The sequence below is a fragment of the Manis javanica genome, chromosome 12, assembly GCF_040802235.1.
Source record: "Manis javanica isolate MJ-LG chromosome 12, MJ_LKY, whole genome shotgun sequence".
In the NCBI taxonomy this organism is placed as follows: domain Eukaryota; kingdom Metazoa; phylum Chordata; class Mammalia; order Pholidota; family Manidae; genus Manis; species Manis javanica.
Window position 1 is genome coordinate 34,762,988 of NC_133167.1, and position 25,876 is coordinate 34,788,863.

Here is a 25,876-nt window from a genome sequence, read left to right on the forward strand (position 1 = left end):
CCTCGGTGGTGCCACCAGCCCAGCCTCTGCTCTGCTCTCCTGCAGCCTTGCAGCTGTGCCACCATGTCGCCTAGAGCACTGGCTGGGCTGTTATATATAAAGTCAATAGCAACATACTGCCCACACCTGTGCAGTGAGCTAGCCAACCAGGGCCTGGTGAGAATCCTGGCCACAGGAACCTTTATTTTATCCACATACCATGAACAAGAACCCCCAACTAAACCACCTCAGATTCCTGACACACAGGAACAGTGAGTAATAAATGTTTGTTGTTTTAAACTTCAATATTTGGGGGTAATTTGCAAGGGATACCTTACACATCTAGCTTTCTTTTGATTAGGTTTTCATGCTGTTTGAGGGTCTCATGACCACCTCAACTTTGGTGATTAGCCAGAAGGACTCACAAGACTCAAGAGAATATTATATTCACCGCTAAAGTTTATTAGGGCAAAAGACACAGAGTAAAGCAGAAAAGGTATTTTCACTGGGCAGAGTCCAGAAAGGTTCCACACAGAGGCCACACGGGATGTGCTCTCTCTCCAGCAGTGAACTATAGGAGTGTGTGTGCAGTGTCTCTACCAGGGAATCCTGTTGAATCTCAGGTCCAAGCCTGTTTTGGAGTGCTGGTCTCATAAGAATATCTTGCTATGCAACCAGCCATGGCAACTGAGACTCAGGAGCCTGACAATGAAACCAGGTGCACATCATTAATCTTGATACTTGAGCAAAGCAACTTGATAAGCAGGGATAGCACAGCCCATTGCTCCAGGTGTACAGAACAAAATCGTCAGTCCCTGACACCCCATGGATGCATTACCAGGGGTTGGCCAATGGTCATTCATGGTTCCAGCTTCTCTTGGAGACATGCAGGGAATAAGCAACCAGACCTGTATGGTTAACTCTTTCCCCACAAAAGGTGGCCAACAGCGTTAACTGCCAGCTACATAGATGAGTGAACCTTCAGAAAATTCTAGCCCCCAGACTTCAAGTCTTCCACCTTTGGCCCCAAACATTGTGAAGAAGAAACAAGAATTTCCCACTATGTTCTGTCAGAATTCCTGATTCACAGAAACCATAAGAAATAATAAATGATTATTATTTGAAGTTTTGGGGGTATTTGTTATAAAGCAAGAGATAAATAATACAAGATGATTATTATTTTTTTGTTTCTTTACAAGTCTGGCAATTTTTTACCCAACTTGAATTTTACGTTTTGGAGTGATGGATTATGTTCTATTTCATCAAATAGTGTTAGATTTTGATTATTGCTAGCTAAGTTACTAGGAATTAGTAGGATCCTTTCGAGGACTGCTTTTAAGTTTGTTAGGGTGAGCTGAGAGCAGTCTTTAGCTTGGGGCTAATTTATCTCCACTACTAAGCTGATAACTTTCTCAATACTATTTCAGGAATTGGCAAACTCTTTTTGGTGGGCCATATAGTAAATAGTTTAGCCTCTGCAGGACCTATATAGTCTCTGTTGCATATTTTTCTTTGTGTGTTTTTATAATCCTTTAAGAATATAAAAATCATCCTTAGTTTGTAAGCTGTTCATAACAAGTCTGTGGGCTGGATTTGGTCGGTGGGCTGCAGTTTGGCAATGCCTGCTGTGGGGAAGTTGGAGTTCCTATGGCCAGGATTCTCACTGAACTTTAACCACTTGATGATGTAACTGGCCTGTTGCTAGGCTCCTGCTTCCACACCCATAGGTCATAAGTTATTATTTGCACTATATAGAGAGCTCGGCCCAGTGCGCTGGGCGGAGGCAGAGATGCTAGTGTTCGACCTACCATCGGCAGAAAAAGCTGATAATAAACCTTTTCACCCCAAGCACATTCTACTGTCATTTCTTTGTCACACTGAATCCATAGGAACTTGCCGGGGGCTGAAACCCATTGGCAAGACACCTTCCCTGATATCCTTTGCATTAAGAGGCCTTCCCCCTCTGGCTGACGGGAACATGAATCATTCCCAGCCCTGTATGAGGAGTTCCAAAAGGTTGCTGCCTGTTCATCCTCACGGTTCTTTCCCAGCCCTGGTGGTTTCCTCTCCTGTGGGTGCAGATTAGCTTTCAGCCAAAGATTAGAAGGGACCTCTCTTTAAATTTCTCTGTGCAGCCCCCTCCTGTCTGGCACTCTGCTCCACAAATCCTAGCCACTGTGGCCTCTCCCTTTTCCGCTCAGCAAGACTACAGGCTCGGGTGGCTCCTCCTTCCTGTGTCACAGCCTCTAGGAAAGAGGCTGTTCTATCGCAGGAGTCACCTTCTTTACTTCCCTCCTCTCAGCGACCACAGGCCTGTGCTGCTTAGTTTCCAATTTTTTTTTGAAAACCATTGTTTCATATGTGTTGTTTTATTTTCTAGTTGTTTCAATTGGGAGGTTAAATTCAGCCCCTGTTACTCCATCTTGGAAAGAATCTTTATTCATTCTTGAATTAGTTATCAGTGGTCATGTTTCTATTTGCTTATATATCCCTACTCTTGTATGTTGGTTTTTATCTATATTAAATACACAACTCTAATAGGAACTGTTTAGTTCTATTTAATATCTTCCTTGTTAAACATAGTACCATATCCACACACATGCAGATCATCACAAATGTCAATAAAAGCTCTATGTCAGTGACTGCAGGTTACAGCAGTTGTAGGTGAGATGAATTGTAAATAGTCCAGCTGATTTTAGTTAGTCCAACTCTAACCCTTTATAGAATTTCCAGCTTCAACATCCTTAGTAGTAAACATACTTTTGAGGGGCATACTGTATTTTTTAAGAGAGCCTATTTCATTGTTGGAGAGCAAATAACTGTCAGAGAATGTATGTTACAATGAGCTAAAAATGTGATTCCTGGTAACATTAACTTTTTACTTCATATTGAACTTGTGTTTAACCTAATCCAGAGAACCTTTTCTTGCCAACTTCTTTGAACCTTCATTGTGCATTACTGATTTTAGTCTACAAATATAAATTGTGCTAGGCTCTGTGCTGAGGCTGGGCTTGCAGGGTGAGGGAAGAAGGTAATGTCCTGGCCTCATACATCTTTCAATTTGGTGGGAGGAGTTGGAGAGTAATGAAGTAAATAAGTGTGCAAATATGAGTGAAATTACAGTGTGATATATACCATGAAGCAGCACAGTGCAATGAAACAATACAGAGGAGGATCTGACCTGATCAGGGGCGCTAGGAGGGCATTCTTGAGGAGGTGTGAGTTGAGATCCAAAGCAAAGTAGGAGCTAATCAGAGAAAAGGGGTGAAAGCTTCCAGGAAGAGGAACAGCCTGGGTAAAGGTGCTGGGGCAAAAAAGAGCAACGAGGGTTAAATCTAAACGTAGTACTTTCAGGTAACCCTCTTACGTACTCTGCTCACTCATGAATACACCCAACCTCAGAGAGATCTCTACATTACTGAAAACACATTGCTGACATTTTGGGCATACGTGTAGGAAGACCAATTTTATTTCAATGTAAGGAAGTACTTTGAATTGCCCTTTGGAGTGTTACTGTCCCCTCAGGTTTTGTGGGGCCTGAAGCTTATACATGATGGGGGCCTTCTTTAAGAAAACTCCAAATGATGGGTACAAAATACAGAGCTTAGAAGAGGCCCTTGCAATTGAGAGACCCTGATGCTGATGCTTCATTAGTTTCAGGCTAAAGAAGTCTACCTCCTGCCTTGTGGTATTCAGACAAAAGGTGCCGGACCATTTATTGTTAATGCTGTCAAGAGAGTTCAGATATTGTGTAGAAATCTGGACTTGAGTGATCTCTATGTTTCCTCCAGATGTAGAGATTTTGTGTCAACTTGGCTTAAGTTTGAGAATTGAATGGGTCAAAGTTTGACTCTTTGGAATCTTCATCCCAAACTGGTGTATAGGACAAATTGTCTGATAGCCAAACAATGGTGTGGTGTTTGGGACTGAGTGGGTGGGCATGGATGTGGGTGTGTATCTTTTACGTTCTGAATTAAATGAATCTGTAAGTTCAGTATCTATTTTTAACCCTAGCCAATTGTTTTGTTCTACCTCTCAAATCTCAAACTGTAGAATATGAGTTGAAAAAGTCTTCAGAATCAAAGCCTGGGTTTGACAGCCATGCTAAGCAATGTGTGTCCCTGGAGAACAGGTCAGGGCTGACCCAGAGATACTTCCATCTTCCACCCCTATTGATCTCCTCACACTCCATTCCACTGGTGAGAGGAGGCTTGAGAAGGGAAGGGAAGGTGGGGGGTTTTAGGGTGTGTCCATCATCCTTGCTGCATACACTGTTTGCATCATAGTCAGGAGCGATGGAGGGCACATTGCAAATAAAGACTCCCAATCCTGCCTCAGATGGACAAAAACAAAAACACAACCCTCAGAGTCAATTATGCTCTGAATCATTGTTATAGAACAGGAATAATACTAACAACAAAATAATAACAGCAGCACGATGACTGAACAATTTTACATTCCCAGGGTACTTGTCAGGACAGATCATAAAGCTCTTAGCAATCTTTAATTAGAGCTCAGAGGTAGGTGAGTTACATAGCTGAAGTTCCTGCCATTCTGATCACCAGAGAAGTAAAATCAGGTGAGGCTAAGTGGCCAGTTTATGGGCACCTGGTCATGCCCATCTGTGGCTGCTTTTCCAGTCTGTCAGTTTTCTGGAATTGAACTTGGTAACAGCTCTGCTAGGCCTTGTGCCGTTGCTCGCAGGTGCTCAGGGCTGGAGCTGATGTCCTAGTGCTGGCAGCTCGTTGCCCCAGGGCTTGGCCACAACAAGTCTGGACCTGTTTGCTTTTTTTGGAGGAAATCTACAAGGGACAGCTCTAAGTCCAAGGATAACAATCCTAAAGGCAGATAGTTTATATCTGAGCAATTGCCAGGCACGATGTGCAAACATAATTGACTGCAAATGGCTCCCAGCTGATTTCAATTTTCTCTAATATCCAGGAACAGTGAAAAATCCTATTTTTCTATTTATGTATTCTTAGAAACTGCCATCACTTCCAAGAAGACAGGAATATTTTGGGACTAGTAAAGAAATAAAAAAATAAAGTTCCCTTGAAGATATGTGAAGACTTGGAATTTCCCTGTCCTGGGTGTCCCCTACCCCACGCAGACTTCTAGGATGTCTTTGTTTTGTGTCTGTGAAGATAGAACAGTTCAGTCTCAGGCCGGGGCTCTGGGTTCACCTTGGCTGATAAGGAGTTTCCTGAACATCCATAGTTTCCATTAGTGTTATCCAACCACTCATATGTTGATTCAAATCTCTTTCAAATCGATGTAGTTTTTTGGCACCAGCAATTGGAAGCAGAGACAATATTGTCTTTTACTTACTAGGCAATAAATAATTGCTGTTTATTTACACTAAAACAACACTTCTCAATCTTCAATGGCTTTCATTAGGTCTGGCCATCTGGGGACTGGAGAACCAGCCCCTCTACCCAGACTTGCTTCTGGTTTATAACCTCAAAAACCGATTATCTTCCTTACTCCGTTTTCCTGGTCCCATTTGTCCTCATTTCGAAGTTCCTTCTTTCTCTTTGAATTTTCATTGTCTTTCTCTGGGACTTTGTTTTTTCTTTGAGGTCTTTCTTAAACTATTGAAATCGGGATCTCACATACACATCCATCTTTCACTGTGATTGTTGTTCGAGAATACCGTAATGATTCACTTTAATGCTTTTTAAAAATGTTATTTGTATAAAAATTCCAAATTTATGACTTTGTTGGGTCTCAGTAGCTAACCAGACTAATGTATTTACTTAGGAAAGGGCTGACAATGACTCTTGGTGCTCTTTTAGATTTTAACAGATAGCTCAGAATTTATCTTCCTATAGGTGAAACACTATTTTCCCTTAAATTCTTCATTCTTCTTGCTTGAATGCCTAGAAGCTCGTTTCTCTTTGAGTCCAGTCATCTCTTCCTTTCTCCTCCATGAGTTGACACTCCACTACCTGAAAAACCAATGTTAGCAATAACTCACCAACAGCTTAAATAAAAGAGTTGTCCCAAGGCATGGGCTAGGTGAGGGGAGCCTTCAGCATAGCTCTTAGCTGTTCTCTGCTGCAGGTCTGTATCAGGACACTGCACTAAAGGGGTAAAGCTGCATGGTTAGTGTCTTAGTGTGCTAGACGGAAAGGTACCCAATACTACTGACTGGCTGGCTGAAATAAAGGAAATTTATTTTCTAACACTTCTGGAGGCTAGAGGTCCAAGGTCAAGGTCTCAGCAGGATTGTTTGTTTTGAGGCCTCTTCCCTCAGTTTGTAAATGGTCTTTTCCCCATGTCTTCACATGGTCTCCTCTCTGTGTGTGTCTGTGTCCTCATCTCTTTCTATAAAGACACTAGTCATTGCATTAGAACTCACTGTAATGATTCATTTTAATTGAATTCTCTCTTTAAAGACCCTATCTCAAATATAGTCACATTCGGAGGTACTGGAGAAAATTAATTTTGAAAGAAATTCCTTCACATTATTATTTGAAATCCTAATTTCAATATACAAATTTGCTGAGAGGCAGGGTGGGGGTGGGAGGATGCATTTCAGCCCATAACAGGATATTACCAACTTCTCATACAGATTTCAGGGTTCCATCAACAACCATTAGCTCCAAAACATAGCCCAAACCCTTGAAGTCTGTGCAAAACCTTGTTTTATGGAGCCCTTTAGGTTAAATTATCATAGGCTCCTTTCTTACTTCACAGACTCTTTAGAATAAACGTCAACAAGCTGCTTATCTGATTGTCCCAACAGCAGCACCAGTGCAGAGTAACCACCAGCGGGGAAGAAACCACACTGTGGGGGGCCAAAGCCACACTGTTGGGGGCCGATGTGCCAAGCACAGCAGGAAGTGACTCCAGCACCAACAGGGCAGAAAAACCTTAAAAGGGAAAAACTGCATTGTTGATCACCACAGAGGGCGGTGGGAGCAGAGAGCAACACGACTGAATTGCCAGGCGGAGGGGATGTCATTTTCAAAACCCGATAGTGGAAGGCTGTGGAAATAAATATTCCCACTAAATATAGCGAAAATTGTTTGGCCATTTGAAGGAGATAAATTTCACTATTAGAGTAATTCAGCTATGTAAAATTAAAATTTCCCAGTTCTACTGGATAAATGCTTTGTCCTATAGATGACAGACAAGGTCCTACTTGGAGTTCATGAAGGTTTTGCTATAATTCTGAACATGAGGATGTCAAAGAGGGCTCTAGAAGCCAGGGCTTTCCTGTCCTGATGCTCCTAAGGTTTACACTTAACCTCCCAGGGTAGCTTAATAAGCAGTCACTGAGATTCACTAATAGTTTTCAAAGATGTTTCTCAGGCAACTTCTAATTTAAGCCATACCCCCAGTAGTAGGCAGTGAATTGATATTTTAATAAATTGTATAATGTTTTTATGAATAGTGCAATTATATGGCATTATGCTTTATGTGTACATGTGTTAAACATAGTACTATGTTTAGTGGAAACATTTAAAATACAATATTTATAACCTTGTTTTGGCATTTCTTCATGTTTTAGTACACCAGGAGCCTCAAAACTGGGAGTGACCTGGGCAATTCTCAGCTCTTAGAGTGCTGCCCCAGAATATGCTGTGTGCTCAGCCTTACCCTCCTCTGAATTATCTCCTCCAGTTTGCACTTTATGCTTCTGACCACCTTCTATCTCCTACCATAGTTATTTATGAAACTGTTTTATCTGTCTTATAAGATTGGGAGCCTAATTACCAAAGGCTATCCCCCCACAGTGAATGTATCTAGTCTGCTTTCTTCCCAAACCATGTGAGTCCTCTGCGGTGTTCATTGCAGGTACCTCCCAAGGTTATCCTCAGAACTCTTCCTTATGCTCCAAGGAAGGTCACCCAGAATGCTTGGCTAGACAGCTTGTACAGCTCACCACAGTGGTGTGCTAGTCAATGTTTAACAACCAGTTCTAGGGTGGGTGGTGATGGGGAAGGCCTGATTGCTACTTTATGCCGGGTCTAGACCTCACTGAATGTGGACCTGGGAGATGCACACAATTGGCTTTTGCTGGCTGATCAGACTCAGAAGGTTCCAGTACATCTCTGGCTCACAGCTCAGGTTAGTAGGAAATGCTCTTCTCTAAGGAATGGAGAAACCCACTGAATCCCTTCTCCACTGGCACAAAACAAGCCTGTAGTACATATTCATAAGACTGCCTCATTTTCCAGGTTTGTCTCCTCAGTCTCCCCAAATAAACTGCATGAGATCTTGACAAGCCCTAAAATAGTTTTAAAGTCATAGGCAATGAGTCATAAAATGGATCCACTCAGAAGTTTCTTAAGGGTCACTAATGTGAAGGCGGCTCAAAACTCTTAGAATTAGTCATGTGTATGTACTGACTGACTTTGGTGTTATAGCTCTTAATCCTCTAGATTTTTTTTGAAGCATTTGCTCAACTCCCTACCACTTTACACACGTGTGCAAACACACACACACACACACACACATACACATTATAGACATATGGTAAGGTATTCTTGACTTAGCAAATGTATCAATGAGAAGCAAGGGTATAGCCTCCTCCCCACCTGTGGGTAAAATTTTAGTATTTCTAGAATCTCTTGTCGGACCTTAGGGCATCTCCATATCAATAGGTGATTACAAGAAGGGGTAGGCAGCGAGGGTGCACTGGGATTGGAGAGGTTTGGTGGGACCTTTTGTGTAGCCAGACATGAGAGACACTGGCGAGCAGGAGTAGATGACTGCTTGTAAGCAATAAACAGGTTTCTCCCACTATATTCTTTCCTTTGACTGATTTGGGCTTCAAAGGTTTATTTGTCCTGGGCTGAGAACATATTTCCCTCTGGAGTTACACCATCCCAGCTCTTTCCCTACTTTGACACCAGGGTGAGATGTTAAATATCTTTCCTCAGAAATTTTGGTCTAGTCTTCTATCATCTCCCAATGTGATGTCTTGTTTTTAACAAAGAGTGTTTACTAAGTTAAATTAACTCTCATTTCAAGTATTACATGAGAAATACCTTTTTCCCTCACTATGGGTACTCATAAATGTTCATTAACTCTTGCATGAACAGGTTGAAATCTAATGTAAAGGATGGTTTTTGTCCTTAGAAGAGTTAGTTTTCCTGTCTAGACAATAGAGGTTGGACAAAGGAGATGTCTGGTGTTGCTTTACCCCTTCTTTGTTATGATAATAAGCATGTAGTTGTCATTTCCCACAACGAAACTCTTCCCTAAAACAGTCTCAAAAGTTTAGCCAGTTATGACCCAGAGCTTATGCTTACTTTAGCTATACTGGTTTCTGGGACTTGAGGGATGAGAAAAATCTCAGTCTTAAAAACAAATAAACCCACCAAAAAGATCATAGTATCCAAAAGACAGGCAGTACCAACTATTAGTGAGGATGTAGGGAAACTGGATGCCTCGTAAACTGTGAGTGGGAATGTGAAGTGGTACAACCACTTTGGAAAATAGTTTGGCAGTTTCTAAAAAGTTAAACATAAACTCTGTTATATGATCCAGCAATCCTACTCCTAGGTATAGAGAGAAATAAAATATATGTCCACACAAAGGCATATATGGGAATGTTTATAGCAGGTTTATTCATAAAAGCCCCAAACTGGAAAAAAAAATGTCTCTCAACTGGTGAATGACAAAACAAAATATGGTATATCCATACAATAAAATATTCTGCAGCAATAAAACATAAAGAAGTACTGATACATGCAAAACGTTGAAGCCTTGATAACGCTAAGTGAAAGAGGCCAGACACAACCAACTATGTGTTGTGTGATTCCAGTTACGTGAAGTTTCTGGGAAGGGCAAACCTATGAGACAGAAACACAACGGTGTTTTGGGGTAGGGGATAGGAATAGGGATTGACTACAAATGGACACAAGTGTTTTTTCTGGGGTGATAGTATGTACATCTTGCACAACTGTAAATTTACTAAAAGTCTTTAAATTGTATGCTTAAATATGGGTAAACTTTATGGTATGTAAATTATACCTCAATAAAGCTTTAAAAAATGACACAATAAATAAAGGCCTTTGTTAATTCTACTTAGCTGTTGCCTTTTCCTTGTCTGATGACGAATCCCAACATGGCTATGTGTCACCCAGTCACATCTTTTCTTCTTATTAGTAGATGAGGAGAGTGGCTAAATACGTTGCTGGAGGAGGCAGGAGTTAGATCAGGCCCAACAAATCCATGGATGCGTTGATTTTTCTTTAGCTGTGAGCATACAAGTCATGTAGTCTTCGCAGAAGGACATGGCTTATTCATTGAGTGACCTTTCGTGTCGCTGAGCCTGGGAGGGAATGACCTTCCTGTGGAGGAGTGCATGCCCCCACGCTGTCTACGTGCTGGGGGAGCCACCTTGGATATAGTGGGTTACACTACGTGATCACAGGAGACAAAGACACCTTTAGTTAAACTGGAGCTAGTTTTACCTTAAAAGATAAGATATTTCTTTGACACTAATCTCTTTCTTACTTAATGTCCTCTCTTAAGGACACAAAACAATAGGAATCCCACAGGGAACCTTCCAGTTTTAACTTGAGCTTTTGAAGAAGGGACCAGCCATGAGATGGGAGAGCAGGAATTCTGGCAGGGACTCTGGGATACTCATCCAGCTCCAGGGGGAAGGCAGTATGTGAATTTTTGCCTATCAAACTGGCCAACTAGAAAATAGAAAGTATACTGTTCTAATCTGGAGTACTTAGAAAATAATGGGCCTGAGAGTGTGGTCTGGGTGGCTTCACTTGCCCCCAGCAATCCCGCTAAGAACGCTGTGACTTGGTGCTCTCATTCCTCTGCCTGTGGTCCCTGGCCACCTTTTTGTTTCATACCCTTTGATTCTTTTGTGTGCACCAGAGTTTTTGAACTGTGTTTCACCTTCTTCTTTTTTAGCTTTAATTTTCTTTTGTTATGGTAAGAACAATTCACACAGATCTACCCTCCTGATAAACTTTTAAGCATAAAATACAGTGCTATGAACCATCGGCATGATGTTGTAAACAGATCTCTAGAACTTTACATCTTACATAGCTGAAACTTTATACCCATTGAACAGCAACTCCCCATTTCCGCCACCCCCAGGATGCAGGCAATCACTGTTCTCTGTTTCTATGAATTCGATTTGATACATCATATAAGTGGAATCAAGCAGTATTTGTCTGTCTGTGTCTAGATTATTACTTAGCATAATGTCCTCCAGGTTTACCCATGTTACTGCATAAGGCAGAATTGTCGTCTTTTTTAAGGCTGAATAATATTTCATTGTATGTATATACCACATTTTCTTTATCCATTCACCTGTCATGGACATTTAGGTTGTTTCCATATCTTGGCTATTGTGAATAATGCTTCAAGGAACCTAGGAGGGCAGATATCTCTTTGAGATTCTGATTTCAATTATTTTGGATAATACCTAGGTGTGCAACTGTTGGATCATATGGTATTTCTATTTTTAATTCTTGGAGGAAACTTTGTACTATTTTCTATAGCAGCTGCATCATTTTATGTTCCAACCAGCAGTGCACAAGGGTTCTTTTTTCTCCATATCCTCACCGACAGTTATCTTTTGTTTTCTTGGTAATAACCATCCTAACAGGTGTCAGGTGTAGCTCATTGTGGTTTTGATTTGCATTTCCCTGGTGATTTGTATTTACCCTTCTATCACTAGTGCCTGGCAATGCCTGGAACACAACAGACGTTCAGTAAGTATTTGATGAATGAGTGAACCAAGTTTTACATAACACCATCCTCAGTGTGAGTGGAAATGAAGATTCAGTGTGAGCTATGGAGATGGGGAGGGAGGCAGCAGTGTCCATTGACATAAAAGCAAAGGCTTCCAGAGCAGATGAGATTCCCTCTGGTTTCACATTAGAAGGCTGCCAAAAATGGCCGGAACCTGGGGACTTGGGTAAGTACACTACAGAGGAAAGAGGTAAAGGTTTTTAGAAGAATTGGAATTAAAATATTTTGCACAATCTTTTAAAAATCATTCTCTTAAATATTTGCATTTTCTGAATGTTTGTGTGCTGGAGCAAAGCCCAGACATGCTTTTTTCCCCAATCTTCCCCATCTTTTAAGGCTCATCTCAAGCAGCTACCTCCATAGCTGCTTTTCCTAATCCATCTATTCTAGCACACATTTTTTTTTCAACAAATATTTGTGGGCCTTCTCCCTCTGAATCCCCAGAGCTATTTGTATTCCTCTTGCCCCCTCATGCCTGCTCTACCTTCGTCTCCTATGACAGCTCCCTGCCCTTATCTCATTCTCCCCTCTCCATGGCAGGCTCTGCAACAGCAGCATGTCTCTGTGTCCCTTACAGAAACTAACACTTAGGTACTAAACCTTTGTTTAATTGGACTGATTAATCAAATAGTTTGATGATTTGTATCATTACTTTCTTAGGCAAGGGAGACAACTCTGATGAAATGCATATAGACCCCATGCAGTACTTAAAAATAGTTGCTCTTCTAGAATTGATGTCTATACATAGGTGGTCTGATTCAATTTTAAAATAGAAAAGCTATACTTTTTTCCTAAAAAACCTTTACCAACTTGATGGAAATAGAGAATATTTTCGGTTGACTAAGTTTATCAAAACAATGCCTCATTTCAGGAAGGAAGGCAGAACTAGGGGTGAAACTCCATCTCTTTACTTGATTCTTGCTATCAAGATAAGTAGTCAATATTTCACACTAGTTAATTATATTTAAAACATTTTTTCCCTGTGAGGATTATGGCCCTAATTAATATTTTATATGGACAACAAGATTTTTTATTTTGTTAAAAAAAGTTTGGATTTTTCTTTTCTACTTTCACAATACCTGTAAATAGCTTCAATGTAAAGCTTTCTCAATATTTTTACCAAACTCCTATTAGCATGAGCATTTCTGGAAAGGTCATGGTTTTCCTTCTAGTCTCTATGTGGCATGCTAGAAGCAGCCACATCAATTGCGTGATATTTGTGTGAGTTAGATTTTAGTCTTGACTTTGGCAATAAATAAATGAGTGATCTGGAACCAGTCACTTGGGACCTCAACTTTCTTATCTGAATCTGAATTATGAGGGGAGTGGACATCATATCTGTCATCAGCAGCTCATAGTATTTCCTATCCCCTCCTCAACTGCCAAAGCCCACAACTGAGACTGTTTGGTTCACTTCCTCTACACACGCCCCCCACCGTGCAGCTGCACCCAACCATTCTCAAAAGAACCAGGACCAAGGGTCTGGGGGCTGCGTGATGACCTGTCCAGGACAGGAAGGCTATGTTGCCATGCTTGAGTTGGGTACATAGAGAGGGGGCATGAGGTGAAGAGACTTCAGCATGGGCAGGGGCAAAGGCTGGAGAAGCTGCAGTGAGGATAGATCCTGCATGCCCAGCATCTTGGGGCAGAGGGAAGAGAAGACAAGGGGGTGAGGACCGAGGGAACTAGCTGCAATAGGACACCTGTGTTCAGGTTGGCCAGGCTCTGAGTCCTAGGGTTATCAACTAGGGAGCTTGGGTACTTAGACAACACCTCCTCTCTCCCAATCCCCGCAAACTCCAGGAAACACTTCCAGTGGCCTCATTGAGGACCAGTTCTGGTTTAAACGCTCCTTCAGACTATAGGCTAAATAAATACCAAGGAGGTTTCGAGCTTTTGGGGTAAAAGGGCATGAGAACATTGTGAGTCTCCACCCTCTGCTCTTCAGGGGAAGGTCTTGTGAATAAAGGAAGCCTATGCCATCTTCCTTCTTCCCAGCTGGAGTTCCACTGCATGCTCCACTGCATGCTGCCCGCCTGAGGGTTTACCTCTGCTTCTGGGCTCCACACTTCCCAATGCCCTCATTCTCCTTCAGGATTGTATCCTGAGTCCTTTCTCCAGTGGAGGCTGGACCTCAGGAATGCAGGGTGAAATGCTTCCATTCTTTTCTTTCAGGTCCATCGCAACATTGTTTTAAGTTGGGGGAGGAGAGAGTTACAAGGATGAAGTAAACAAGAGACAGAGCTTATGTTACCTCTGACTTTGCTGGGGATGGACAGGACCTCGGCCTCACTTTCTAGCAGACTAAAAGAAGAAGCCAACAAATAAACAGTGCAGGTGACATTTGGGGCACAGAGCCTGCCACGGACTTTAAGGGAACACTGTGCTGTTCCATTTCTTCTTAAAACTCATCTGCCTTGAGTCTTGCTTTTCAGCTTGGCTAATAGCTGTGCATTCTTGACCTGTATGTCATGTCTGCTTGCCTTGTCTAGTACTTAATTTATTTTTAAACCTTCCTGACAAGGCAGGTATGCAAATATTTCTTGAAACATTCTTTACTCCACTCCTCCCCACAGTTAGACTTTTTTCTCTTAAAGAGGAAATTGTTTAAAGTAATTTCTAATATCTCAAATGACGATTAAAGAAATCTAACTGCTTTACTCTGCCAATCAATCAAGAAGTTACTCCTGCTTCTAGAGGACATTATTTTATTTTGTCAGGGTGTTGTTGAGAATGTTAATACCACTTTATGCTCTCTTTGGAAAAAAGCAAAAAATTTCTCTTAGGCCTAAGTGCAGGAAACCTTTTGCTTCTCATATTTAACCAGTATGTTTTCACAGATGATAATGTGATTCTTAGAACAATCATGTTTCATTTTCATTTTGGCATGCTCAGCTATAGTAATTACATAAACCCTACACAAGTCTCCTGTGTACTAATTTTCAGACTGGTCTCATTTTATCACTACCTATCTTTGTGTGTGTGTTAATGGTGGACGGTTGATTGCGAACAATTTCTCTCTAATCCATTTATATTTAGGCTACTTATTTAATGTTTTATTTTGAATGAATTTTAGGCTTGCAGAAAAGTTACAAACATAGAACAAAGAGTTCCTATGTACCCTTTACCCATCTCTTTTTACTTTCAATTTTGTTCTGTTGAATCTGTTTGTGAAAGTCACCTAAAACACCTCTTTTTGGAACAAAGCCCACCCACGCATGTATCACTAATTTGGCCCCCCCAAAGGTTGTGTGCCTCAGAACAAATGGCTTGGAAATGACTGATGCAGACATCTTTGGCAGCTTTGACATATGGGAGGGATGCCTGGTTTAAAGATGAACTGTGCCTTCTAATAATTTGCTCAAAAGTGATTTGGCCAGCAAATGGGAACTAAAGAATATGATCCAAAGAAAATTGGCCAGAAGGACAATCTGGTTAAAATTCTGAACTTGTAGAAACTGAATTTTTAAAATATTAATAATTAGTATTAATCATAGGGTGGTTTCAAAACCCTTTAGGTAGCTTTAAGCATTTGTGCCCACATGTATATTTTCCCTACTATTGGAACTTAAAATAACTCCTGGTTTGTTTTTGGACAATAGAATATTAGTTAAAATTACCTAGAGGTTCAACAGTTTGTGGCCTGCTTATCCATATTACATTAAAGGTCATTAAACATTTTTATTATAGCATGATCCTATTTTTAAGGGCTAGGTGTGTGAGGCTGTATGTTTCCTGAAAGGAATTAACTAGATGTTTCAAAGTTTCAACTCGACAGGTTTATTTATAAGGATTCATAAGGTATCTTTCTGCAAGACTGTATTTTCTAATTTTTGTGTGTGTGTTGAGTAACATCGCTTTCATACCAAGAAAAACTAACAAAAGAACTTAAAGAATAAATTAAAGCATGCAAGAAAATATATGAAAATTCTGTTTTAATGAATTACCCTATTAATGGGTATTTAGTCATTTTAAACAACCTATTTTGTTGGCCATTTACACTGTTCCATTGTTGAACCCTTTGTTCCAACTTTTCAATATTTTAAGAACCAAAGAACATAAATAATTGGTTAAAAAAAGGGCACAAATTATAACAATCGGAAAAAAATGTGTAAGTTGCACAGATAGCTACAAAGTCACCTCATGGTATATATACCAAAATTACCAACGCTGAAAGAAGCAGTCATTGTGTTACTCATATTCATGAAAGTATTATTTTATGAATTTCTATACTGACCAAATTACTTTTAAACTAAATACCTATGAGTACTTTATATTTGTTCAAATTATATTTAATGAAATTTCATTTAGCCAAATTGTTTTCGGTCAAATTATCTCCTACAGTTTGTGAAATTTCAAACATTCTGGCATTTCCAGTTGGGGCTTGATGGGCTGATAATTCACCAGGGTCCTGAAAGATGCAGTAAAAAGGATGCTTTCCTCAGTCCTGGAGCCAGTTCAGTCTACCTTCTGGAATATGCTGACCATTCGATATAATGGGTCACTCTAATTTGAGGTGGGGGGACAAGCAAGAGTTATAACTCTGCACTCTGGTAGAGAATAAGTGCTCTAACAGATAGGTAGAATTCTGGTTAAATGGCAACTGCAACAAGAATCAGCCCTTCTCCCCTCTCATTATTCTAGGTGACCAGGTAGCCCACGAGCTTTGGGGGCTGCTCTGGCTGCAGAGACTATGCCTTGCTGCCTGGTTCTACTGCAAGAAAAGAGTGTGCTATGATCTCACTAAACCTGAAGTGACACTGAAATTTTTTTTTTGTTTGTTGCTCATTTGTTTTATTTTTTAGATTCCACATGTAACTTAAATCATATGGTATTTGTCTTTCTCTGTCTGATTTATTTCACTTAACATAATACCCTCTAGGTATTATTGTCCTGCAGAGTGCCTGTGTTGAGCCTGTGCCTGCCAATGTTTTTTTTTTTTTGGTATCCTTAATCTACAATAACATGAAGAACATTATGTTTACTAGACTCCCCCCTTCACCAAGTCCCCTCCACAAACCCCCTTACAGTCACTGTCCATCAGCATAGTAAGATGGACAGCCCTCCCCGTGCCCACACCCCATATTATACATGCTAATTGTAATGCCCCCTTTCTTCTTCCCCACCCTCATCCCTCCCTTCCCACCCATCCTCCCCAGTCCCTTTACCTTTGGTAACTGTTAGTCCATTCTTGGGTTCTGTGATTCTGCTGCTGTTTTGTTCCTTCAGTTTTCTTTGTTTCTTATACTCCACGTATGAGTGAAATCATTTGGTACTTGTCTTTCTCCGCCTGGATTATTTCACTGAGCATAATACCCTCTAGCTCCAACCACGTTGTTGCAAATGGTAGGATTTGTTTTCTTCTTATGTCTGAATAATTTCCATCGTGTATATGTACCACATCTTCTTTATCCATTCATCTACTGATGGACACTTAGGTTGCTTCCATTTCTTGGCTATTGTAAACAGTGCTGCGATAAACATAGGGGTACATTTGTCTTTTTCAAACTGGGGCGCTGCATTCTTAGGGTAAATTCCTAGAAGTGGAATTCCTGGGTCAATGGTATGTCTATTTTGAGCATTTTGAGGAACCTCCATACTGCTTTTCACAATGGTTGAACTAATTTACATTCCCACCCGCAGTGTAGGAGGGTTCCCCTTTCTCCACAACCTCGCCAACATTTGTTGTTGTTTGTCTTTTGGATGGTGGCAATCCTTACTGGTGTGAGGTGATATCTCATTGTGGTTTTGATTTGCATTTCTTTGATGACTAGCAATATGGAGCATCTTTTCATGTGTCTGTTGGCCATCTGAATTTCTTCTTTGGAGAACTGTCTGTTCAGCTCCTCTGCCCATTTTTTAATTGGCTTATTTGCTTTTTGTTTGGTGAGGCATGTGAGCTCTTTATATATTTTGGATGTCAGTCCTTTATCGGATTTGTCATTTATGAATATATTCTCCCATACTGTAGGATACCTTTTTGTTCTATTGATGGTATCCTTTGCTGTACAGAAACTTTTCAGCTTGATGTAGTCCCACTTGTTCATTTTTGCTTTTGTTTCTCTTGCCTGGGGAGATATGTTCATGAAAAAGTTGCTTATGTTTATGTCCAAGAGATTTTTGCCTATGTTTTTTTCTAAGAGTTTTATGGTTTCATGACTTACATTCAGGTCTTTGATCCATTTCGAATTTACTTTTTTGTATGGGGTTAGAGAGGGATCCAGTTTCATTCTCTTACATGCAGCTGTCCAGTTTTGCCAGCACCAACTGTTGAAGAGACTTTCATTTCCCCATTGTATGTCCATGGCTCCTTTATCATATATTAATTGACCGTATATGTTTGGGTTAATGACTGGAGTCTCTATTCTGTTCCACTGGTCTGTGGCTCTGTTCTTGTGCCAGTACCAAATTGTCTTGATTACTGTGGCTTTGTAGTAGAGCTTGAAGTTGGGGAGTGAGATCCTCCCCACTTTATTCTTCCTTTTCAGGTTTGCTTTGGCTATTCAGGGTCTTTGGTGTTTCCATATGAATTTTTGAACTATTTGTTCCAGTTCATTGAAGAATGCTGTTGGTAATTTGATAGGGATTGCATTGAATCTGTATATTGCTTTGGGCAGGATGGCCATTTTGACAATATTAATTCTTCCTAGCCAGGAGCATGGGATGAGTTTCCATTTGTTAGTATCTTCTTTAATTTCTCTTAAGAGTGTCTTATAGTTTTCAGGGTATAGGTCTTTCACTTCCTTGGTTAGGTTTATTCCTAGATATTTTATTCTTTCTGATGCAACTGTGAATGGAATTGTTTTCCTGATTTCTCTTTCTATTAGTTCATTGTTAGTGTATAGGAAAGCCACAGATTTATGTGTATTAATTTTGTATCCTGCATACTTTGCTGAATTCCAATATTAGTTCTAGTAGTTTGGAGTGGAGTCTTTAGAGATTTTTATGTACAGTATAATGTCATCTGCAAATAATGACAGTTTAACTTATTCTTTAGCAGTCTGGATTCCTTATATTTCTTTGTTTTGTCTAATTGCTGTGGCTAGGACCTCTCACACTGAAATTTTTTAATTAAAAAAACCTTTATCCTTCAAGATAAAATTTCCAGGGAAATTGTTACAAAGAGAAAATGAATGATGGAAGCTTCTATTGGGTGTTATTGCCACCTTCACAGCATCTTGTCTTTTGTACACCCTGGGAAGGTGGTGAGGTTAGAACAGGCTTAGGGCTCGGTCTCCTAAATGGTTAGTAGTCCAAGGTGCTTTGGATAAAAGAACTTGGAGTCTTTTTCTTTATCATAAGAAGTCTTTCTGAACTATTCCTAAAATTCACTGTTCCTAAAATCCTGTACATTATTATGCTGTGATTTCAGTGTCCCTCTGCCTCTAGAATAACCACATTCTACCTGACCTAGAATAATTTTAGAGCATTTATTGAAAATCAAAATCCCCAACAAAACCCCATCTATGTAGACATAGCAGATTTATGGATTAAAAAATAGCCCCAGATTCCAGGGCTCCATCCTAACTCTGCAACTAACTTACTGAGTGGGTTGGAACAAATCACTGATTGCTTTGCTCCGTAGTTTCTCTCTTCATGTATTCGGCCATCCTTCGGACAGATACTCATTAAGTGCTGGGACTCTGTGGATATAAAAGTAGTAGAACCTGGTTCCTTTGTCAAGATACCTGGAATTTAGGAGAAAAGGTAAACAAAAACCCAAGATTATAATCCAGTGTGGTATGATGTTGGAAACGTGAACAGAGTGCTAAGGAAGCAAAGAGAAGGAACATCAATCACACTTGGGGGTGAGGAGAAGAGTTGGGGACCAATTCCAAGGGGAGCTAAACTCCATGAAATGAGAGATCCATTACATGATGTAGAAGAATAGTCCTGCATCTATATTCTTATGCTAACTGAAGAAATATCATTTGTGCTCCCCACATAATGCTATCCAGAGCTGCAAGAAAAAAGCAAAAGCTGCCTAATTTATCTGTGACTGCTTATACCCTAAAGAGTGGTCTAGGTCTTAAGATTCCTTCCTAATGTGCTCCAAGAAGAAAATACTGGTTTCTGGGGTCTTCCTGTCAATGCATTTACCTGTGGTCATTTGGAGGGTATCTGGCCTTTATGAAAGGCCATGGGCACCTCTGCAGCTCCTCCCTCTCAACAGCACCTTCTTCTGAACATTTCCTTGTAATAAACAGTGTAGTCATTTTACTTGAGGTAGAATCATTCAAGCACAATAATATTTACAGAGAAGCAACCACCAAGCTTTGTCTGTACTGGTGAGTACTCTCCACCTACATTGTCCCAATGTTAGTTTTTCACTAAATATTTCTGTTTACCATTTCATTTTGAAATAATACCTCACTTTTCTAAAAGTGATCTGTTCCAAATCTGAACTAATTATAGACACAGTCACAAATCTACAAAAAATTGTGTAAAAAAAATCAAAAGTAAATAATTTCTGTTTCTAGAGTACAGTGTCAGTTTCCTTCCTAATATCTACTTTTGCCTTTTTTCCCCCTAAGAGAATTGAATTTGGAAATGCTAATCAGTCCAAGTCAGTCATGAGGATTATATCCCCCCTAGTCAGTGGTTGGTTTAAAAATGGCAATTCTGGGCTCTGAGGAGGAAGTCTGCTCAGGGGCCTGGGCAAAAGTTTCCTTCTCCCAAAAGAGACACAGAAGGAGATGTTCTCTTTCCTTCCTTGGAACATTATTGTGTTAGGATGTACCTATGGAACCACTGCGGCCATATTGCCACCAGCTGGAGGATAAAGCCAAGTGTGGAAGAAGGCAAAGCCGGTAGACTTACCCAGGAGTAAAACAAGGCTGGAAATATCATGCCTGGACTCCATCCTCCTTGGAGCCTCTTTGCTCTATGAGACAATAAATTGCCTTGTTCATGATTTTAAATTATTTTCAGCCCAAAACATCCTAACTAATAGCCAAGTATGCACTGAAATTTATGCACTCTGATGCTGGAACATTATGTCAGGCATGTAGTTCTAGGAAACAGGCTTATCTGATTTCCCAATTCATGGCAGATTAAAAATCACACATTACAAGTGATGAAAGGGGCTGTTAGAGACAGGCAGCTGAACACGAAGGAAGAGACAAAGGCAGAAGCAGAAACTCAGGATGTAGCACGCGGGATTATTTAATGTTGGGGAAAGCAAGTTCTCTCTCCTCCATAGCTCTTGTGAGTATCAGAGTGCATCTCAATGACTAATCCGTAATGATGGCCATGTGTCATGAAGGGAAGTTTGCTTTCTGTTTTAGTAGGGGGATGAGGCTGATTAATATTTAAAAATATTTCTTCATAAACAAGGAAAAGGTTAAATGATTAAAGGGATAACCTTATTTGAAAAGGCACACAGAACAAACTCATTCCCTAGCTATGCTGAACAAATGAATTCTGTATATACATGCAAATAGGCATGTTAGAAGTTAGCATCATCCAGAGAAATGGGAGGGGAAAAAATGGTGCCATATTTTGACTGCCACACAGACCAGTTCATTTCTGCTTTGGTCCTCATGAGAAGCCTCAGAGGAGGAGAAGCAGAACTGGCCAACAAGGACGTGGTGCTGCTCTTCTGCAAGTGACTTTATTTTGGTTCAATGCCTCAGCAAGCTTGGCTAAGCTGTTTCCTCAGAAGCCTGCCAGTAGGAAGTAAATAAGCTGCTTGACTTCCCTCTCACTGGGGGTTGAGCACTCATAATTAAAATGTAAATAATTCTCATGGCCAACAGCTTGTAGACAAAAATGACTGGAAAGAGAGTAGACATGAAAATTCCACCACATAAAACAGGTTCTAAGTCTTTGTCTACACAGACACTAAGTCCACTAGTTGATTTAATCACCTCGGTGAGAAATCACTCACAACAAGTCATTTGCAATCACGTACAGGAAGCCAGCTGGTTGTTGTACTGCTCTGATGCCAGGGACTGAAACTGAGGGTGGCTTGTTGCCCAAGTTCCTGGGACCTGACAACTCAGAACTCAAGTGTTAAGAAGAACTCAGGGCTTTTCTGCAATCGGCTGGTGTCTGTGATTCCACACACCTCTTTCCTTGGGTTCAGAGAGCTGCTCCAAGCCCCACACCTGTCGTCTCTCTGCCCAGTCCTCCAGAAGCCTGCCCCTGTCCTGCCGAGGCTCAGAGGCAGAAGAAGAGCTCTCTGTACAGGCCCCCACCCCTCCAGTTGGTTTTAAACAGCCTTTCATTTGAGGAGTGCCCTGAAGGAAATAAAACCTAAATAAAATGGTAGAAAACCTAATACTACCGTTCCTATCTAATGACTATTAAATGTGTGTGTGCCTTATACACAATAGGTACTCACAATTTTTTTAAATGAATAATAAATGATTTATTTACCTGAGTACTGAATGAGAGAAACATTTAAAGAGTTAAATTAAGGATGAAATGTAGACTAGATTAATTTTTCCTCTTCATACTAGTGTATTGCTATCCACACTGAGATTGTTATTGGTAAGTTATTATTATTATTAGTCAACATTTTGGCATTGTGCTAAATGCTCTACATTCATTATTTCATTTCATTATCAGCAGCATGTACACAATGATTACACCCATTTTACAGATGGAGAACATGAGGTTTGGAGATGTAAAGTAACTTGCCTGGGGATATGGACTGAGGAAATGGTTGGATAACCAGTCAAACAGGTCTATTCCACTAAACACTATGTAGTTATTGAAAATAGTTGTACTGAAGTTTTCCAAGATTTTCCCTAGTTTTATAAATAAAGGGGAGTTAAGAATCTCTCACATTCAAATATGTTGTTTTGAGGTGAGAAGAAGCTAGAATATTGGCTACTACGTGGAAAATGGCGAGAAATTTTATATGCTTATGAAGTACCTCATATGTTTGTCACAACAGAGGAAAGAATGAGCCTTTATTGTAGAAGTACTATTCAAGCAACTCTAATTAATGAAACTGAGTTTAGTCCAACACTACTGTGCTCTCCACTTCCAGGTTCTAAATAATTTGCATTCTAGTTTTTTTTCATTTTCTTGAAATGCTTTCTTGACTTTTAAGGTTCGTTCAAAAAACTAATTAAAAGTTTTTTTGCACTCTATAATCATTCATGTTTTATACTCATTCATTCATATAGTTACTATTACTGTCTTCATTACGTTTAAACAATACCAATCGGTAGTGGAAGGTTATGAGACCAATGGCCTGTTTTCATAGTCTTTTTGGAAGGTCCCTCTTTCCTTCTTGATTTCCTGGTTTGGGTTAACCAGATCTATAGCGTTTCACTTTGGTGATGTCAAAGTGAGTCTTACCTGCACTGCCTTTGGGATATACTAGCTAGTTCAGGCACCCATATTTTAGAGTACCAGTTTTCAAATATTACTTCATATGTAATATATATATATAAATTAATATTTAATTTATATATTATGCATTTCATAATATATATTTGAATTATTTATATATATTATATATATGTTGTATTAAAACATACATATGTTTAAAAATACATGCTTGCTGTTCCAGCAATATATACTTACTGAAAAAAGTGTTAAATAATAACAAACATATGGAGTGGAAGTGTAAAATTTCATAAATTTTGCTGCCTAAGTTCATAATTTTTTTAGTTTAGTGTTTCACCTTCCATATTCTGCAGTTGCCTATTTTGTGAAAATTTCCAGCTCTGTTGTTCTCCCCTGCCTTGGGACTCTCTCTTTCCTTCCTTTTCTATTGGCCCTGTTCTGCTCAGTTTGATTGCAGTCCCAGGAGTGTCTGCCCTGGGTGGGGCGCCGCCCCGGCAGGGAGCACTGTCTGCAGAGCTCCTTGTCTCACCTCCTTCAGACATCCAGGTGCTTCTCCTGTGCATCCAGATGCATAGACATCCTTTTGCTGTCACTTGCTTTAATTTTGTGGTCTGTGGCCTAGTTTAGTTGTATACATTCCTCCTGGGTTTTTGGTGTTCCTATTTGGTCGCTCTGTCTGCTTTCCTGTAGAAAGCTTTAAAAGCCATGTCACTGTTCATCCCGTCTTTCCAGAATCTCCCGCTACCCAGAGTCTCTCTATTCTGAATAACGAGTTAAAGGTAGCTATAGAACAAGATCAATGCCATCCTTAATTGGCCCCAGACTAAGAAATAATGCTCTACATATATGTTTGTCAATCCTGACTGCATTTCAGCAGCACCTTGGTTTCTGTAAAAAGGTTAAACCAGGGTCCCAGCCCCCAGAGACTAATTTAATTGGTCTGGGGTTGTGTGTGCTCCTTAGGTGGTTTCAGCGTATAGCTAAAGTTATCAACCAGTAATAATAAAAAAAAAATGTTAAGCATTTTAAAGTCCTTAGCAATCTACTGAGACTAAACCGGTTACTCTCTGCTCAATCTGCATGTGAGGGTCGTCCCTCCCTCCATTCTTACCCCATGTAGCCCAGGCGAGACTGACCCATTCCCCAGCAACTGGAGTAGTCAAATTATCTAGCTCTGGCCAGTCTGGGTGCTTCTGTCCTGTTCAGGGATAGACAGTTGACCCATGCTGAGCCAATGAAAACTTCCCTCATGCTATCTGCTAGAGTTATTATTTCTCTTTTCACAGGAATTGTGACCAGCAAGATCAATGTTCACCTTGAGCTTGTTTTGTTGTCTTTGCTCAAAAATGAGGAAAATCTGCCTGAGAATGAAGCATAGAGGGGGAAGCATTGTTGAGATGGAAAGAGAAAATACCCAGGTAACACTGTTGTTGGGGTCTTTAGGGTCCAAAACATAATACTCCTTTTTGCCTAAATCCAGAAGAAATTAAGAGGTAAATGGAGAGGTTGGGTGAATGGAGATGAAATGGTTTTATTACTGTGAAGCTGACTGAGCTCATGGCTTTGGATTGCTGCCCAAAACACTCTCTAACACTCTACTCATTAGTTAGTTTAATTTACAGCCAGGTGCTGGCATGGCTGGTATCTTTAGACTTTGTTCTCCCTGGCAGACTGCTTAGCACAAGGAGGGAGTGCAGAATGGAAGACAGATGAGCTGATCAGGCAAAATAAAGGGCACTGGAAGAGCTGAACTCTGTCCACACACCAGATCCTTTTCTCAGTTCCCCAGGCCATGGCTCATGGTTTGATGACCTGAGTTTTCTGCTGGATTTTAGCCTTCACTTGTCCCCTCTGCACCAGTGTACCTGCAGACCCAGATCACAGCTCCTCTTGGGAGAAATAAATAAGGAGCCTGACGGTGCTGGGGTTCTCATGCTTGTTCATACTGAGAGATTTATAATTATTTGAGCCCCTGGCTACATATGAAGCTACTTGCACTCCTGACTTCGACTTTCCCAACTGTGATCAAATAAACTCTCTTTCTTTGTACAAGCCAATTTGACATAGGTCTTTGTCATTCATAAACCCAAATTTCTGACTAATATATTAGCTAATTTTGTTATTTTTAGTAAAATTAATTTCAAGAAACATGTATTGAGTGGCTATAGGGAACGCCCATCTTTTCTAGTGCTGTAAATGGGCCTTTTTCAGTGCACATTTGGCTTATTATTGGACTGAGGTAGGCCTGCTCTTTTGGAATCCTCATAATGTGGCTTAGCTACAGGCTCTCTACCTTTCCATCACAGCTCCTTTCCCCTTTCCCGTCTGGTCTGGAGTGGCAACAGTTTCACTATTATTGGCCCTAGCATACTGCACCATCCCTTGTAGCCCCACTATCTGACCACACCTTTGGCAAACAGCCCTTTAGTAGACTCTCCTTGAGTTATTCTACTTGTTCTTTGACTACAGCGCCTTTTCCCATTGGCTTCCTAATGACAGCAGATCAGTCACTATGTTACTTCGACACAGGCATACCTCCACTGGCACTAAAATGTTCTCAAGAGAGCTGACAAAGTCACTTTTAAATATTTCTACTATACAAAGGTCAAGATCTTTGAATATTTTGGCCAAGAAGAAATTTTTACCCAACCCCAAGTACAATGTTTGGTTATACATGTTAAGAGAAATCAATTTTTCAAAAGTCGATTTTTTTTTCCTGATCAGATTAACAAGAACAATAAAAGATAGCAACATCTAGGTAGGAAGAAGTGTTTTCTCATTTCAGAATTCTCCAAGTGGTGAGAAGACATTAAACAATTTTACTATCATTATGCTGTATACCTTAAACTTACAC

At 40.3% G+C, this 25,876-nt stretch overlaps 1 long non-coding RNA gene across 2 annotated transcripts in view; it reads right to left on the minus strand.

Annotated features, from left to right (window-relative positions):
* Window positions 1–436: 436 nt before the first annotated feature.
* The window catches only part of LOC140844997 (uncharacterized), a 51,098-nt gene continuing 25,658 nt past the window's right edge, over window positions 437–25,876 (minus strand). Inside the window, exons 3-4 of one of the 2 annotated variants that reach the window (XR_012123619.1) lie at window positions 19,263–19,406; window positions 437–681 (exon numbers count right to left, since the gene is read on the minus strand). This is a non-coding gene — a long non-coding RNA (uncharacterized lncRNA). Of the gene's footprint in view, window positions 682–16,892; window positions 19,407–25,876 lie in introns of those variants that run through there. The other variant, XR_012123618.1, reaches the window with a different exon arrangement.